This window comes from Euprymna scolopes, chromosome 46 (assembly GCF_053919585.1).
Source record: "Euprymna scolopes isolate OS-2025 chromosome 46, ASM5391958v1, whole genome shotgun sequence".
Taxonomy (NCBI): domain Eukaryota; kingdom Metazoa; phylum Mollusca; class Cephalopoda; order Sepiida; family Sepiolidae; genus Euprymna; species Euprymna scolopes.
In genome coordinates, this window is record NC_136527.1 from 10,004,649 (window position 1) to 10,023,081 (window position 18,433).

The 18,433-nt window shown below is 35.8% G+C and overlaps 1 protein-coding gene across 2 annotated transcripts in view; it reads left to right on the forward strand.

The window, feature by feature from the left end:
* LOC145271382 (G-protein coupled receptor dmsr-1-like) overlaps nucleotides 1-18,433 on the forward strand; it is a 544,349-nt gene that overhangs the window by 57,863 nt on the left and 468,053 nt on the right. The gene's annotated exons all lie outside the window — the stretch shown is intronic.

The following is an 18,433-nucleotide window of genomic DNA, read 5'->3' on the forward strand; positions in this document are numbered from 1 at the left end:
TGTGCATATTATATTTGCATGAAATATCTTGATTTTTAATCCTATTAATGTCAAAATCAGACGGGAAAAAATGAGTTCATTTTATTTATATAGATAGAAGAAGATAGAAAGAATAGAAAGAAAGAAGATAGAAGAAGATAAACAGATATTTATTTTGTTTGAAATTTATATTGAAATTTATAAATATATTTCGAAGATACACTTCATCATCAGTATGTCTTTCTTTTTGCCATGTTGGTGGAGTATAGAATCAGTAGAAGTCCGTTTGCTGTTTTTACGGTAGTCTTTTCAATTGTCGGAACGGTTCGTTGGCCACGCGGAATTCACGTTAGGTTATGTGTTCCTTGATAGAATCGGTTTAAACAAAATATTTCAAACAAAATAAATATCTTTGACTTCAAACGTATCTAATACGTATTTATTTTATTCAAACTAAACCAACGCTTCTATCAAGGAACACAAATTCTAACGTGAATACCGCGTGGCTAACGAACCGATATTTAAAAAGACTACCATAAAACCAATAAACGGACTTCTACTGATTCTCTGCTTCAACAACAACATGGCAAAAAAAAACAAAAAGAAAGACCTACTGAAGATGAAGTGTATCTTCGAAATATATTTGTAAATTTCAATATAAATTTCAAACAAAATGAACATCTGTTTACTTTGTAATAATGCGTTATTTTGGCATCAAACGGATCTAAACCGTATTTAATTTTATTGAAACCAAACCAACGCTTCTGTAAAGAAACACAAACTCTAACGCGAATATCATATTTTGCTCTTTTTTATTGAGCACTCTTAATAAGTTCATTTTAATTCACAAGTTTTCCTTGGTTGAGTTTAAATAAAATAAAATACTCATTAAGTACGTTTGAAGCCAAAACACCGCATTATTACAAAATAAACAGATATTTTTTTTTCAAATTTATATTGAAATTTATAAATATATTTCGAAGATACACTTCATCTTCAGTATGTATTTTTTCTTTTTTTAAAATTATTAATAAGCAGAGCTCTTTAGAGTTACAGTTTCAATCCAAGTCAAACGGTGATTCGGAGTAGCGTGTTGCAGTTGATGATGGAAATTTATAACCTTCTTAATTATTCAAGGCAGAACGAGAATGTAATGAACGGATGTTACCGGGTTTTGTTCGACAGAACGTCAGCAGATTTTATGGTCTGTGACTAAACTAATCCAGATTTTTCTTAAACAGGTTTTAACGGGTTTGAGTGTCATATGATATCTGAAACTGCGGGTATATATAGTTGATCGATATTTAAATAAATAATTGCATACTATAATCAATTAAAACACTCTATTATATATATATATATATATATATATATAAAATTTATATTGAAAAATAAATTTCAATATAAATTTTAAACAAAATAAATATTTGTTTATTTTGTAATAATGCATTGTATTGACTTTAAACGTTTCTATCAAGGAACACAAACCCTAATGCGAATTTCGCGTGACAAACGCATCGTTCCGACATTTGTAAAGACTACCGTAAAAACAACAAACGGACTTCTACTGATTCTATGCTCGAACAGCAACATGGAAAAACAGAAAGAAAAACATACTGAAGATGAAGTATATCTTCGAAATATGTTTATGAATTTCAATATAAATTTCAAACAAAATAAATATCTGTTTATTTTGTAATAATGCGTTGTTTTGGCTTCAAACGTATCTAATACGTATTTTATTTGATTCAAACTAAACCAGTGCTTCTATCAAGGAACATAAACTCTAAATAGAATTATGTACATTTAAGTTAGCCTAAAACAGTCAGCCAGTCAGAAAGTCAGAGTGAGTTGCGGTGAGCGTAGCAGTTCGTCCAGGCAGATTGACAGAATAGCCGAAACTCTTTAAGAAACGAAGGGAGTCAGGAAAAAATAATATAGCAGCGTTAGCAGTCATCGAATTCCAATCATCAGCTGCATAATGAATAATCCTCTTGTATTTGTAATGTAAGCTTTTTTTTTACATGGGGTCACCACTTATCAAGGCCCGAAGGCCACTCAGGGATAAGGCTTATTGCGTGTACAGTAATCAATGAGATAGTATTGTAGTAATCATTAGTATTGGGGGTTTTGATAGAGTGTCTTACTTAAGGGGGCGGTTTGTCAGGACTTTGTTTATGTTGGACTTGAAGACGTCCAAGTTGTAGTCAAGTGGGAAACAGGCAAGCGGTAGAGAGTTCCACTGGCGTGCAGTTCTAAGAAAGAAGCTTTGTTCATGGAATCTACGTTTGGATTTAGGCACAAATAAAGAGTGGGGAAAGTTATTGACAGTAGTTTTAGCCAGACATGTGTTTCTCGTGAAAGATTGGCGAGGGGGGACGAGGGATTGGAGTTCAGACGAGCACCTTCCATGGAAATAGCGATAAAACAAAGATAGGCTCGCAATGTCTATTCTGTGGGAGAGAGATTGCAGGACAGGAAAGAAAAAAGAGCATCCCCCACTAAGCCACGAAGTCTATTTTGTACTCTGTAAAGGCAGGATAGGCTGTTTTTAGCAGCTCCTACCCAGATGTGGCAGCAGTACCCCATCCTTGGACGTACTTGGCTTTTATACAGATAGAGAATTGCATCAGCAGTGAGATATCTTCTGGAGCGGTAGAAGGATCCCACCATTTTCCCAGCGTCCCTGGCAACAGATTTGATGTGCGTGTTCCATTTCAGATCAGAAGTAAAGGTCAAACCCAGAAGCTTGTCAAAACATGGAGCCTCTCCAAGACGAGAGCATCAAGGTAATGTGTTTTTTCTTTGTCACAGAAACAAAAAGAAGGCGTAAACGAAGAAAGACATGCAGAACTAGATATGCTGCAAAAACAAAAAGAGAAGCGTTCTGGCCAACCTTGCCTTTGCCGACATCTTTGCTTTCTTCTTTGTATCCTTCTACAAAATAATTTCTTAATATTTAAATGATATGTGTTCAAGAAACTAAACGAAAAGCAGAAACTTGAAAATGGCGCGTGCAATTCCACGTGGGTAAACATATTGATATTGTTAAAAGGTTCATAGAAAAAAATGAGCAGTTGAAATAAACGAGGAAACACTACTATCTACCTTTATTTTCCCGCTTCCCTGACCCATATTCACCACCAATTATCGACAATAATGCTGTAAGTCATTCTACCTAACCTTTATGTAATAGATAACACTGGAAATGGCTGAAAAAAAAACAACCTCTCCATGATGAAACCTGGCTCAAATGACCCTCACAGAATAAATACATATATTTTCTTAATTTCTGATATTACACATGTGGGCAACGCTGGTATAGACAATGCCAACTTTGTGGTTGTTCGTTTTGTATTGTTTATTTACTTTTAGCTGCATATATAAATGCTTTCCATAGCATGGAGTACATCTTACAAAATAGAAACATAAAACTGAACACAAAAATTAAAATCTTGAGGACATACATATCTACGGTTGCAAATGTTGGACAGTAACAAAGGAGGCTGAAAGTCGTTTGGAAACAGTGGGGATATGGTTTTTAAGAATTCTACAAATCTCATGAACAGAAAGGAAGATAAACGAAGAAGTCATGCGTAAGGCAGAGTACACGAGGTAAGTTGAAAGAAGCAAGCCGAAGAGTAAATGAAACAGATGAGGAAACAAAAAGAAGGCGTAAACGAAGAAAAACATCGGGAGTTGAACAGAATACCCCAAAGAAATAGGATGAGCAAAATTAACAAATTTGGAAAGAGCAACACAACGTGAAGGTAACAGAACTAGACATGCTGCAAGGCGGTAAAAATGATCACAGCAAAAAATTCAAAAGATGGTCGAAGAGAAAGAGAACTGTATTTGTCTTTCAATCGCAAGGTAATGTGTTTTTCTTCGTCGTCTTGTATATAGAACTTTGTATTGAAAGCCCTCTTTCAAAGGTTGACTGTATTCACTTCTTCGATAATGCGTCTAGCTATACTTCATTTAAGCTCCTCGGCATAACGTTTACAGGGAACATAAAGAGCATTCGTTTACAGGGAACATGAATAGTATTCGTCTCTGCGTACCTCACATACAACGCACAGCGATTTAGTGCTGTTTAGAGACACAAATATGCATATAGCGAAATAGAGGAGCGTTCTGGTCGACCGTTTTACTTCCTGTTTGTATCTTTCTACAAAATAATTTGGTAATGTTCAAATGATATATGTAACAGGAATCTAAACGAAAAAGCAGAAACTTGAAGATGGCGCGTGCAATTCCACATGGTAACCAGTGCACTGCTTGCAAATTGATATTGTTAAAAGGTTAATAAAAAAAAGAAGAAAAACAGTGAAACATGCCAATCCTTAATTTTAGCGAACGTTCGCTTTTTGCGAGGTTTTTATTTGGGAGACCAGGCAAAGTAGCACAAGAAAACTAGTGACAGAAAAATCGGTGCACAAGTCGGTTTCTTTTACGGTTATTATTTTAATTCGTTTATTTTTATATATATATACTTTTCTAGGGCAGTTAACCACTGTTATGTTTTTGCTATGGGAGATAAATTCTTTTAAGACTATTACATCCTATTTTACAAGCTTCCCAATCAATAGCAATAAAAATAGAGACAACTTCAAATAAATTACAAGAAACCTTCTCTATCACCAATAGCAATGCCCATTACCCGAAAGTACTTCATTTAAACTCCTCGGCATAACGTTTACAGGGAACATGAATTGGAATAGATACATTGAGAGCATTCCCAAGATTGCTGTGAAGAAAGTGGGCTCTCTCTACCGTGCTAGAAAACTACTTACGCCTGAAAGTATCCTGTACCTCTATAAGGCCACCATTCGCCCATGTATGGAATACTGTTGTCACATTTGGGCTGGTGCATCTGCTACTTGTCTCTCACTCCTGGACAGGGTTCAAAAGAGAGTCGCCAACCTGATAAGTCCTGAACTGTCATCTAGGCTTCAGCCTCTGTCCCATCGACGAAGTGTTGCATCTCTCTGACTGTTCTACAAGTACTTTAACGTTTATTGAGATTGTCGGACTGACTTTCTCGTCTTGGTTGTTATAGTCACAACGTTTCGGCCGTTTTGGCCTCCGGCCTTCATCAGGTGTTTTGTATCGAACTGAGGAACCGGGGCAAAACGGCCGAAACGTTGTGACTATAACAACCAAGATGAGGAAGTCAGTCCGACAATCTCAATAAATGAAAACACCTCATCTAAAAAAATGCAGACAATTATTAAGTACTTTAACGGTTAATGCTCTGACGAACTGCAAGCACTTGTACCCCCTCGACGTAAATACTCCCGACAAACCCGACAAGCAGCAAAATCGCACCCCTTCACAGTTGAGATCCCTACATATAAGAGAGCCTTCTACTCCAGTAGTTTCTTCCCCCGAACTGCTAGATTTTGGAAATCCCTTAGGGGCTTCTGCTTTCCCAACTGTACTGACATGCAGAAGTTCACGTGTAATGCGAACAGACATCTTGCTGTTCAACTCTCTTCATAATATACCTGCAACTTATATCCCCGATAGTAGCCCCCTACATCAAAATGCCACTGTGCCTTGTTTGGGGTGAAAATTGTATAAAAAATTTGTGAAAGTCAAAATGAAATCCGCGCATTTTTAATGGTAACATAAGTGCATAAGCACCAAATTTTTGTTTTTGTTTTGCTTTCATTTTGTTTGTTTGTTAAATTCTCCCCCCCCCAATAAATACAGGTATCGTAAAACTTTAAACGTGAAAATACTATTTAAAAATAGCGCGGGCACTTTCACCTAACAATTTAATACGAACGGTAACATAAGTGCATAAGTACTACATTTTTGTCTTGTTTTGCTTTTCTTTCATTTTGTTTTTTAAATCTGCCCCCCCCCAAGTAACTTGAAAGTTTTATTTTTTATTTTTAAATAAGAAATAACACAGGTATATCGTAAAACTTTTATTAAACTTGAAAATAAATTTTAAAAATAGCGCGGATTCCATTTTGACCAAATGGTACTTGTACAGTTTAATCAAGACATTAAAAAATGAAAATATCGAAAAAAGTTTAACTTGTATGTATCCATTATGGAATTAAGTTCTCCGAAAAAAAAATTTCACTTAATTTCATCAAGAATTTTTTTTTACAGCGAAAAAACAATTTGTTATGATACCGAACAACAGGTTCGATTTTTAGGAAGAAAAGCTAGTATTAAAGATGGGGAAGGAGTGTCGGCGCTTTAAACTGAGTTATCTCTCCGTGGCGTGTTCAAAAATTCCAAGATGTCTACCTTCAACGCGCTCTCATAAAAACGTGTTTTTCCGCTGTAAGAAAAAAAAAAACTACTCGATCAAATTAAGTAAAAAAAAAATTGGGGGGGGGGGCATCTTCAGTCCACAACGGATGTGTACAATATAACTTCCCTTTTTTTTTTTTTCGATATTTTCAGTTTTTAATGTTTTCATTAAACTGTACACGCGCCAAAAAAAAAAAAAAACGCATTTCGGGGGTCGTTGTACATTTTTAGGGCAGTTAACCAATGTTATGTTTTGCTGTGGGAGATAAGTTCTTTTCAGGCGATTACAGGCTATTTTACAAGTTTTCCCAATGAATAGTTAACCGTCACCCCTCAAATTAGAATAATAAAAAAAAATAATAAAGCCTTTTTTAGCAGGTGACTGTAGCGAGTAGGGCTGGAGTGAACCAATTCTGACAGCCATGGGGGCCGATCTATATAAACACCAATGTTTTTGTTTTTTTATATATATACTCTGACAGTTTTATCTTTTACTCCAGGAGAATGCATTCTTGCCGTTCTTTTTATGCATCAACAAACAAATAGTAATTAAAAAAAGGTTGTTGGTTGGTTGGTTGGTTTTGTTTTACGGCATATCAAACCTTTTCAGGTTATTTAATCCGAATCCAGTGATTTTGAAGAAAACACTTTTTAATAGAATATATTTGTTTTGTTATTTTTTTGTTGTTTTTTTTTAAAGTCGGTGTCTATTTAACCTATAGTTGGGACCCTAACAGGTACTACTACTCCGGGTCAGAGCGGACCTGGGAGCAATGGCAATTAAGGGGTGGCTCCACACTCCCCAAAGCCCGCAAGCTGTGGGCCTCACCATCGGATATAGTTTAAAAAAAGGTTACAACTTTGAATACAAAATAGTAAGTAATTTTGACGCCAGTGGACGTTTTTAGCTGCTTAAAATCTGACTTTATTTTTATAAACTTACTAGCATGGGTGCCCGGGGTTGCTCGGGTGTTTGGAGGTGTATGTTGAGCAAAAAAAAAAAAAAATTGGTAGTAGGAAGGCAGGCTTAAACCCGTACCACGAAGGAGGAAAAGAACGGGGGAAAAAAGATGACGCCTTTACTGTTACGACCACCGCCAAACCGGAAGTGACGTAGATTTAAATTAAGGCTAAACAATCGAAAAGAGAGGATGACTTTCGAAAATATCGGCGAAAAAAGCAACCTCTCCCTGTAGAAAAGTGGCCAGTTGAGGGTGAAGAAATTAATGTTTTTAGCCAACTTTACAGTATTTGTCGTCTGGAGGGTTGAGCTTCAAAACGATACTGATCTTGTGAAAATCCGTCGCCTCTGTCGGAAGTTTTAGACAGACATGCAAACATACATACATAGATTTATATATTTGTAGCTCAAATTTTCGACTCAAACCGATTAAAAAGCTTGCCCTATCTTTGAATACCCTTTATGTAAAAGTTCACATGTTTAAACCAGAAATTGTCTGAGTAATTTGGTAGAGACCGCAGAGGTCAATTTTTTTAAAACTTTGACCCCTATTATGACCCCTTAAAGTTTATTGTTTTCGGCTCAAATCAAGCAATTAAGTTAGATCCATGTCCAAGGAACCTATATCTAAAATTTCAAATGTGTAGACCCAAAATTGTCGGAGGAGTTTGGTAGAGTTCTAAAATGTCAAATCGTTGAACTTTGACCCCTAGCAGGCAAATTTCTGGCCAAAAACTGATTGCAAAAGTTTTTCCCAAATCTCAGTACCCTGTATATCAAATTGCAGAGTGAAAATTGATAGAGTTATAGCGTAGGGAAATATACACAGACACACACAGACACACACACACACTTTCACTTTTATAGTTATATAGATTGATGTTATTCCCTTAGAAAGAAAATACCACATGTTGTTATATTGTTTAAATTATTCTTACTGCGAAGGAAATTAAGAAGCCTTTATGTTGTGGAAACGCCCACTAATAAACATAGGCGGGTGAGTGAGATATATAAAAGTATCAATTACCAATACCGGGGGAGTTCTGCAACGACCGCCAAATATGCAAGACGCCTATGTTGCACCTCCGCCAATTTTGGCTCTAAACACTTGAAATTTGAGATGTAGGTTATTTGGACATTTGAAATTTGAGATGTAGGTTATTTGGACATGGACCAAACCTTTTAATCTGACTTATGCCCAAAACAATACATGCTTATAGGTCAAAATTGGGATCAAATTAAAAAAAAAAATGACCTCTGCAGTCTCTATAAAATTACTTAGCCAATTTTTTGTCTAAACTTTTGAAATTTTACATAAAGTGTATTCAGACATAGGGCAAGCTTTTTAATTGGTTTTTGCCCGTAAAGTTGACTGCCAAAGGTCAAAGTTCAAAAGATTTTACCTTTGCGGGCTCTAGCAAATTATTCAGCCAATTTTGGGTCTAAACATTTGAAATTTTGCATAAAGGGTATTCAGACATGCAGCAAGCTTTTTAATAAGTTTTGTAGCGAAATTTTGGCTGCCAAGAGGCCAAAATTTAAATAGTTGACCTTTGCAGACTCTATCAAACTCTTCCGCCAATTTTGGGTCTAAACACTTGAAATTTTAGCTGTAGGTTATCTGTAAATGAGTCAAACTTTTTAATGTATATATATATATATATATATATATATATATATATATATATACATTAAAATATATATATATATATATATCTACATTAAAATATATATATATATATATATATATATATATATATATATATATATGCATGTATGCATATAGTTCTGTACAGTACATAAGGCCCGCGCAAAGCCAGGCTGAACTGCTAGTTATTTACCAAAGAGAAAATTAACAAAATATTAAAAATGTACAGTGTTTTTTTTGTTTGTTTTTTTCACAAGAGATTTAAATTAAAAGAAAAATAAATTCTCGATTTTAAATATCTTCTTTGGTGGAAACGAACGGCCTTGATCAATTTCTTGCGTTTGTCGAGCTACGGAGGGGTGCTCATTGGACAGCAGGGCGAGGGAAGCGATAGAAAGTTTCTTCCCGAAACCTTGACTCAATCCCTCTCTGAACTGCTTTTCCTTGCTTCTGCACGGCGTAAATATAGCGATTTATGATAGGTAGGTTCCATCCTAGGTGTTCCAGGCAGCCAATTATCTAATCCGACACACCTTGGTTGTTTTTGATTGAGTAGTCTGCTGCCTCTCACCCACATCCAGATAAGGCAATTTCCACTGACAGTGGCTACCCATTGGTATTGTCTCATGCACTCAAGGATTTTATGCTTGACCCTCGGGTCAGGTTCAAAACCCCGGTAGACAAAACAATTAGCTATATCAAACAATCCTGTTGCATAAAAATATTATTTGCCAAAAATATAATTTCATATTTTTGTCTTTGTTTTCCTTTACAAGAAAAATGCATTGACTTTGGCGGAACCACCATTTTCCGTTAAGGGTTATACAGTATTTTCCGGGACCCGCCATTAAATAAAAAAAATGCTCTGCTTCTTACTTCGCTTGCAGCTCCAATTTACCTATCTACACCCCTCTCCAAGGTACTGTGAAAGGTTGGGCAGCAAGATGTTTGTTTATATTACATTTTAAAGTTCTGCGGGTTAGTACTGTCAGTGAAGCAGAAAACAGGAAGGAAATTCCAAAGTCTAGCAATCTGAGTGAAGAAACGATTTAGAGTTGAAGGCTTTCCGGAATACAAATGCTCAGGAGTAGAGTGGTTAGGGTTAGGGTTAGGGTAATGCTGAGGAGTAAAGGGGTGTTATTTTGCTGCTGGGCGTGTTAGTTGGGAATACGGAATGCCAACATCAATATATTGCATATGAATGAGTCCCCTGTGGAATTTCCACGGGTCTTGCTAGTACTATCATTAATGTTTTATACTGAACATCTAAAGAATGCCAACATCAATATATTGCATACTAGCGGGGGTACCCGGCGTTGCCCGAGTGTTTGTTTCCGGGACGGGGGGGGGAGTTTTAAAAAAATGTTATGGTAGGTAAGTAGGAAGGATCAAACCCGGAGTCATGAGTAAAAGTAGGAAAATAAAGTGCGAAAAAAAAACAAAAAACATCTGCAACGTTAACAGTTCGGCCACCAAGAAAAGTCCATTCCAGTTGTTTAGGAAAAAAAAAAAAAACCGACTACGGTAGGTCGGCGCGAACGTGAAAATATAATGTGAGTTGTCCAGCACGCTACCCACTACGCCACAGAGCACTGCAGCTTAGTTTAGTGATTTTAAATAACTTCACATGAAAGAACTACGAAGCCAAACCGGTGTTCTCTTCTCAACTGTTCCTTGTGAACGATCCCCAAACGGTGTTAAGTGGTGGCAGGGGGAGGAGGAATTTATTAGAGAGAAAATATTTTACCACTTCCATTGATCTTAACCGATTTTGGCCGTGACTTCTCAGCAGAAAAAGTATAGAAATCTAAGATTATCGAGGAATTTGAGAAATAATAAGCCTATAACACACCTCAGATATTGTTCTGCCGTTTGTGCATATTATATTTGCATGAAGTATCTTGATTTTTAATCCTATTAATGTCAAAATCAGACGGGAAAAAATGAGTTCATTTTATTTATATATATATATATATATATATATATATATATATATATATATATATATAAGAGATAGAAGAAGAGAAGAAGAAGGATAGAGAAGAGAAGAAGATAGAAGATAGAAGATAGATAGACAGATAGATAGAAGAATAGAAGAAGATAGAATAGAAGATAGAAGAAGATAGATAGATAGAAGATAGATATAGATATATAAGAGATAGAAGAAGAGAAGAAGAAGAATAGAGAAGAAGATAGAAGAAGATAGATAGAATAGAAGATGAATGAGTCGCCTGTGGAATTTCCACAGGTCCTGCTAGTATTTCATCAACGTAATTATAGAACAGACAGAGATGCAATATGGCGGCAACTACTATTACTACTACTGTCACTCCAGAAAGAATGTGCGTTTATAATAATGAAATGCAATTTCGGAGGTAGTGCTAAAAATAGAGCTTCAAGGCCAGACACTAAATCACGACTTGTGTATCTTGACTAAGAACGAAGAACGAAAGAATTCAAATTAACTTCATTTATTTCGTGGATTCTTCCATATTGTGAAGAGCGTTCATTTTTAAGCATTTATTGATTTTAAAAACATTTATGGGTATCGAGTCTGCATATGATTTGCGCAAGATAAACTATGGATATTAAGTTCTTATTTCTTTTAATCGTGTAATTGCATTATATTTTATTATTATTATTATTATTATTATTATTATTATTATTATTATTATTGGAATGGATGGAGTACTGCTGCCATATCTGGGCAGGAGCTGCTAAAAACAGCCTATCCTGCCTTGATATTGTACAAAATAGACTTCGTAGCCTAGTGGAGGATGCCCTTTTCTTTTCCCTGCAACCTATCTCCCGTTGCGAGCCTGTCTTTGTTTTATCGTTATTCTCATGGCAAGTGCTCGTCTGAGCTCCAATCTCTAGCCCCACTCGCCAATCCTTCACGAAAAACACCCTAGCTGAAACCATTGTCAGTAATTTTCCCCACTCTTTATCTGTGCCTAAATCAAAACTTTGATTCCATGAACAAGGCTTCTTTCTTCGAAGTGCACACCTGTGGAACTCTGTTCCGTTTGTCTGCTTCCCACCTGACTACAACTTGGATGTCTTCAAGTCCAACATAAACAAAGTAGGCTCTCTCTATCGTGCTAGAAAGCTACTAACGCCCGAAAGTATCCTGTACCTCTATAAGGCCACCATTCGTCCATGTATGGAGTATTGCTGTCATATTTGGGCTGGTGCATCTGCTACTAGTCTCTCGCTCCTATAGAGGGTTCAAAAGAGAATCGCCAACCTGATAGGTCCTGAACTGTCATCCAAGCTTCAGCCTCTGTCCCATCGACGTAATGTAGCATCCCTCTGCCTGTTCTACAAGTACTTCAATGGTGAATGCTCCGACGAACTGCAAGCACTTGTGCCCCCTTGACATAAATACCCCCGACAACCCCGGCAAGCAGCAAAATTCCACCCCTTCACAGTTGAAATCCCTAGATATAAGAGAGCCTTCTACTCCAGTAGTTTCTTCTCCAGAACCTCTGGACTTTGGAATTTCTTTCCGAGTTCCTGCTTCCCCAACTGTACTGACATGCAGGAGTTCAAGTGTAACGTAAACTGACATCTTGCTGCCCAACTCCCCACATAATACCCCTGTAGCTGATGAACCTTAAATAAGACACTTTATCAAATCTCCAATACTAACGATTACTATGATTCTATCTCATTGATTACTTAACATGCAATAACCCTTATCCCCGAGTGGCCCCCGAGCCTTGATAAGTGGTGACTTCCATGTAAAAAAAAAAAATTTGAGATGAATAATTTTTATATTTAATTTATTTATTTGCGAACTATTATCCTCATCTTTCTTAGTTGCTGTTTCATGATGTTTCGGCCGGTTGTTCGTCTGGCCTTCGTCAGGTGGTTAACTGCGACGGAATAGAAATGCTGAGTCTCGTAACGTCGTGGCGTAGTGGATAGAGACGTTGACTCATTACGGTTCCAGGTGAGCATTGTCAGAAAATAGCAATTTCAATCCGACCCAAAAAAGCAGGCCAGAAGATTACTCGGCCAAAACGAGCTGAGACAAGAGCAACTATGAATAGATAGTCATCTTCATATTTGGGGATGTTCCTTCAGGTGGTTAACCACGACGGGACACAAATGCTGAGTCCTTAACTGCCTTCCATAGTTGTCTCACCAGGTTTTGGCCAACTAATCCTCTGGTCGGTTTTGGGTAGGATTGAAACCGCTATCTTCAAACAATGTTCACCGGAACATTCGGGGGCCCATGGTGCAGTGGATGGAGGCATTGAATCTCTAGGGTTCCAGATGAGCATTGTCTGAAGATGGCAGTTTCAATCCCAGCCAAAGTCGGCCAGATGATTAGGTCAAACCCATAAGCTTATCAAAACATGGGACCTCCCCTAGACGAGAGCTATTCATTTCAGTCGATGCCAGATGGGGATCAGAGCGTTTATGATGTAATGATAGGAGCTTGGTCTTAGATGCATTAAAGGTAACCAGCCACCTCTTCCCCCACTGAACCAGAGAATCAGAGAGAACATTGTCATTAACGCCCTTTGATGTGTTGTCATAGATAGTCGTGTCATCAGCATTGATGTCAACAAATGATCTCTTTTTTTTAATTTGTTTTTATTACATTTTCACCCCAAACAAGGCACACTGCCACTTTGGTGTAGGGGGCTACTATCAGGGGAAACATCTACTGGGGTACTATGTAGGGATTAGGGCAGCGAGATGTTGGTTCACGTTGCACTTGAACTTATGCATGTCAGTACAGTTGGGGAAGCAGTGACCTGGAATGGAATTCCAAAGTCTAGCAGTTCTGGGGAAGAAACTACTGGAGTAGAAAGATCTTTTACATCTAGGGATCTCTACAGTGTGGGGGTGAGATTTTGCAGCTTGTCGGGTCTGTCGAGGGTGTTCACGTCGTGGGGGCACAAGTGCTTGCAGTTCTTCAGAGCATTCACCATTATAATACTTGTAGAACAGGCAGAGGGATGCAACGTTTCGTCGATGGGACAGAGGCTGAAGTTTAGATGCTAGTTTAGGGCCTATCAGATTTGCGACTCTCTTTTGAACCTTGTCAAGGAGCGAGAGACTAGTAGCCGATGCACCGGCCCACTCTCCTTCTCTCTCTCTCTCTCTCTCTCTCTCTCTCTCTCTCTCTCTTCCCCTCTCTCTTTATCTGTCTATGTCGTTCGTGGTGCGCTCGCCACGTCGACGGGCTCGGCAATCCGGGACAAGATCAAAGTGTAGTATCTTTTCTTCAGATGCTGCAATTCAATTTCTTGATCTCTGTCCGTGGAGGAGAAATCCTTCACGACTGAGACAATTTTAAGTATTTGTCCCTTTTCTCCACATTAAAAAACGACATCTGCCAGGTACGTCCAAGGAGGGAATACTGTTGCCACATCTGGGCAGGAGCTGCTAGAAAGGACTTGTCCTGCCTTGATAGAGTTCAAAATAGACTTCGTAGCCTCGTAGGAGATGTCCTTTTCTTCTCCTTGCAACCTCTATCTCACAGAAGAGATGTTGCGAGTTTGTCTCTGATGTATCGTTATTTTCATGGAAAGTGTTCGACTGAGCTTCAATCTATGGTCCCCCCCCGCCAAACTTTCACAAGAAACACTCGTCTAGCTGTAAACACTATCAATAATTCCCCCCCCCACTCTTTATCTCTGCCTAAACCTAAACGTAGATTCCATGAACAAAGTTTTTTCTTAGAACTGCACGCCTGTGGAATTGTCTTCCGTTTTCCTGCTTTCCGGCTGACTACAATATGGTTGTGTTCAAGTCTAGTAAATAAGTTCTTGATGAGCCGTTCCATATAAGTTATCAAATTTACCAAATTTTAATTAGTAATGATTATTATATTGTCCAATTTCTACTGTACACTCTTTAACTCTTATCCTTGAGTGACCTCTGATAATGTGGTGATGCCTATGTAAAAGAAAAAAAAACTCTGTCCCGTGGGGAGATATTGTAAATGAAAATAAAACTTAGATTCCATGAACAAGGTTTAGTGCATAAAATTGATCTTTTTTAACCGATTCGAAATTAAAATTCTTTAAAACTAAAATTGAATACAAACCTGGGAAAGGAAAATGTTTTTTGAAATATCATTCCACAACAACCTTCCATTTGACCACGGTTGACGCAAGAAAGTAAAAAAAGTATACAATGTTAAAAAAGTGTATATATATATATATATATATATATATATATATATATATATATATATATATATATATATAACTGCTTAATTTACTCACATAAAATTAATATACTAAAGTATAGATTTATGCGTAAACTTTAAGTATTTACTTCAAAAGTGCTCAATACGTAGGTAGAGCTAGTTAGTAAGTTATAAAATGTATCCACTCTAGGATTATTCAGGCTTATGCGTTTATTTAATTATTTATTTTGAACTGGGCAAAATGTGCGCATAAGCCTGAAGAGTCCTAGAGTGGATGAAACGCGGAATATTCAGTGTAGCTTAATCGCCATATACATTTTATATCTTACTATATATATATATATACTCGTTTTTTTTTATATTCAAAAGTAATGGACTAATGAATTCAACGAGGTTGTTAGATAGTGCTCAATAAAAAGAGCTGATAATACTTGTTTATTGTTATATAAACATGCTCACATCCCGCTGCTACAAATAGCCACTTGTTTCAAGCAAACAACAGATATCATCAGGCAGCGACTTGACTATTCAAAAGTTCAATAAATAATCTAGTTTATTCATTGAACTTTTGAATAGTCAAGTCGCTGCCTGATGATATCTGTTGTTTGCTTGAAACAAGTGGCTATTTGTAGCAGCGGGATGTGAGCATGTTTATATAACAATAAACAAGTATTATATATATATATATATATATATATATATATATATATATATATATATATATCTTCGAAGTGCACACCTGTGGAACTCTCTTCCGTTTGTCTGTTTCCCACCTGACTACAACTTGGATATCTTCAAGTCCAACATAAACAAAGTAGGCTCTCTCTACCGTGCTAGAAAGCTACTAACGCTCGAAAGTATCCTGTACCTCTATAAGGCCACCATTCGCCCATGTATGGAGTATTGCTGTCATATATATATATACGAGTTGGGAATAATTTTCCCTTTAACCAATTTTAGTACCCCCAAATGCAAATTTATTGTTTTTTAAAATATATATATATAATGCAATCATGAAGGGGAGACGTAAATTCATGATTAAAGCGCATAAGCCTGAAGAATCCTAGAGTGGATGAAACGCGGAATATTCAGTGTAGCTTAATCGCCATATACATTTTATAACTTGCTATATATATATATATATATATATATATATATATATATATATATATATATATATATATAATTATGACAGTCTCTTTAAGAAACTCAGTTAAATTAAGTCGGTCAATTTAGCTCTTATGCAGAGATTATTGTTTTTTCAAATATCATTCCACAACGACCTTCCATTTGACCACGGTTGACGCAAGAAAGTAAAAAAATGTTAAAAAAGTGTGTGTATATATATATATATATATATATATATATATATATATAATTGTGACAGCCCTTTAAGAAACTCGTTTCTTATCGTTGCATCAGCAATGAGATATCTTCTGAAGCGATAGAAGGATCCCACCATCTTTCCAGCGACCTTGGCAACAGACTTGATGTACGTGTTCCATTGCAGATCAGGAGTAAAGGACAAACCCATAAGCTTGTCAAAACACGGGGCCTCACCCAGACGAGAGCCATCCATTTCAATTGATGCCAGATGAGGATCAGAGCGTTGATGATATAGAGATAGTATTTTTAGTAAAGATATTTCTAATGTCTTATTAAGTAAGATGATTGATAATTTATAATTAAAATTAAAAATTAAAAATCGGTTTCATAAAGAAGAACAAACAAAATCAATAAATTGTACGATCGTTTCGGAAACGATGTTTTTATTGAGATAGACAATAAGTTTTGGACAATAATTTTATCATTTAGTTTTTTGAACTAAAGTCTCCTCATTAGCAAAAATATTGGGCGGGGTTTTTTATTTCTGAAGACACCCAAAATAAATAAACCTAGCATTTTTTTAATGGTTAGGTTTTTATCGTGGGATGTTAGGTGTTGTTTTATGGCACTGTTGTCAGCTAAATGATAGGTTAGTCGTCGGGAGAGTGTTGTTGTGTGGCCTGTGTATGCATTGTATGGTTTTTAGAGTGGGTTCGGAGACATTCTTCGAAGGAGCAAATTATTTCATACACTATATAAGTTTGGTTTAGTTTGGTGTTAGTATTGTTATTGTTTCCTCTTTTTATTTTGGTCGATGAGTCTGATGTATCTTTTAATTAGGTTTGTTATTATTTTTTCGTCTGTTTTGTAGTTAGTGTGTAGTTGGTTTTTTAGTATACAGTTATGGTGTCGTTTTTGTTACGGTTAGGTCTATCTTTCTATTGTGGAGTGAGTTTAAATAGAGTTTTATGTGTTTTATCGACTATATATATATTATCGACTATATATATATATATATATATATATATATATATATATATATATATATGTGTGTGTGTGTGTGTATATTTATATATATATATATATATATATATATATATATATATATATATATATAATAAAAAATTACAATAAATTTTGCTTGTATTCCATTATTCAATAAATGAAACACGTGCAGTGGAAACAGCTTCAAAATAATGCCAATCTTCCAAACAGACAATTATTTTTATTTATATATACAGTTATGGTTTCGTTTTTGTTACGGTTAGGGTCTATCGTGTTTTATCGACTATGTATACTTATATATATATATATATGTATATATATATATATATATACATATTATCAACTATATATATGTGTGTATATATAAAGAGAGAGAGAGTGCTTAATGCGTAAGAGGAAAAGAGAGAGTTCAAATCCACAAGAGGAGACTTATCTGGAAAGGTTTGATGAGAAGCATTAGGCTTCGAAATGCCCTGGCATAAAGAGTCCCTTCTATCCCAAAAATTTTGCTTGTATTCCATTATTCAATAAATGATCCACTCTATATCTACCAATATATAGTTTTGTGACTTCATTTCATATTATTGTTATCCTATTATATATATATATCCCTGCTAGTATATATATATATATATATATATATATATATATCCCTGCTAGTATATATATATATACCCCTGCTAGCATATATATATATATATATATATATATATATATATATATATATAGCCCTGCTAGTATATATATATATACACCTGCTAGTATATATATATATACCCCTGCTAGTATATATATATATATATATATATATATATACCCCTGCTAGTATATATATATATGCCCCTCCTAGTATATATATATATATATATATATAACTTTTTATTGGTTTTGCATAAGTATATATATATATATATACCCCTGCTAGTATATATATATACCCCTGCTAGTATATATATATATATACCCCTGCTAGTATATATACATACTCCTGCTAGTATATATATATATATATACCCTGCTAGTATATATATACCCCTGCTAGTATATATATATATATATATATATA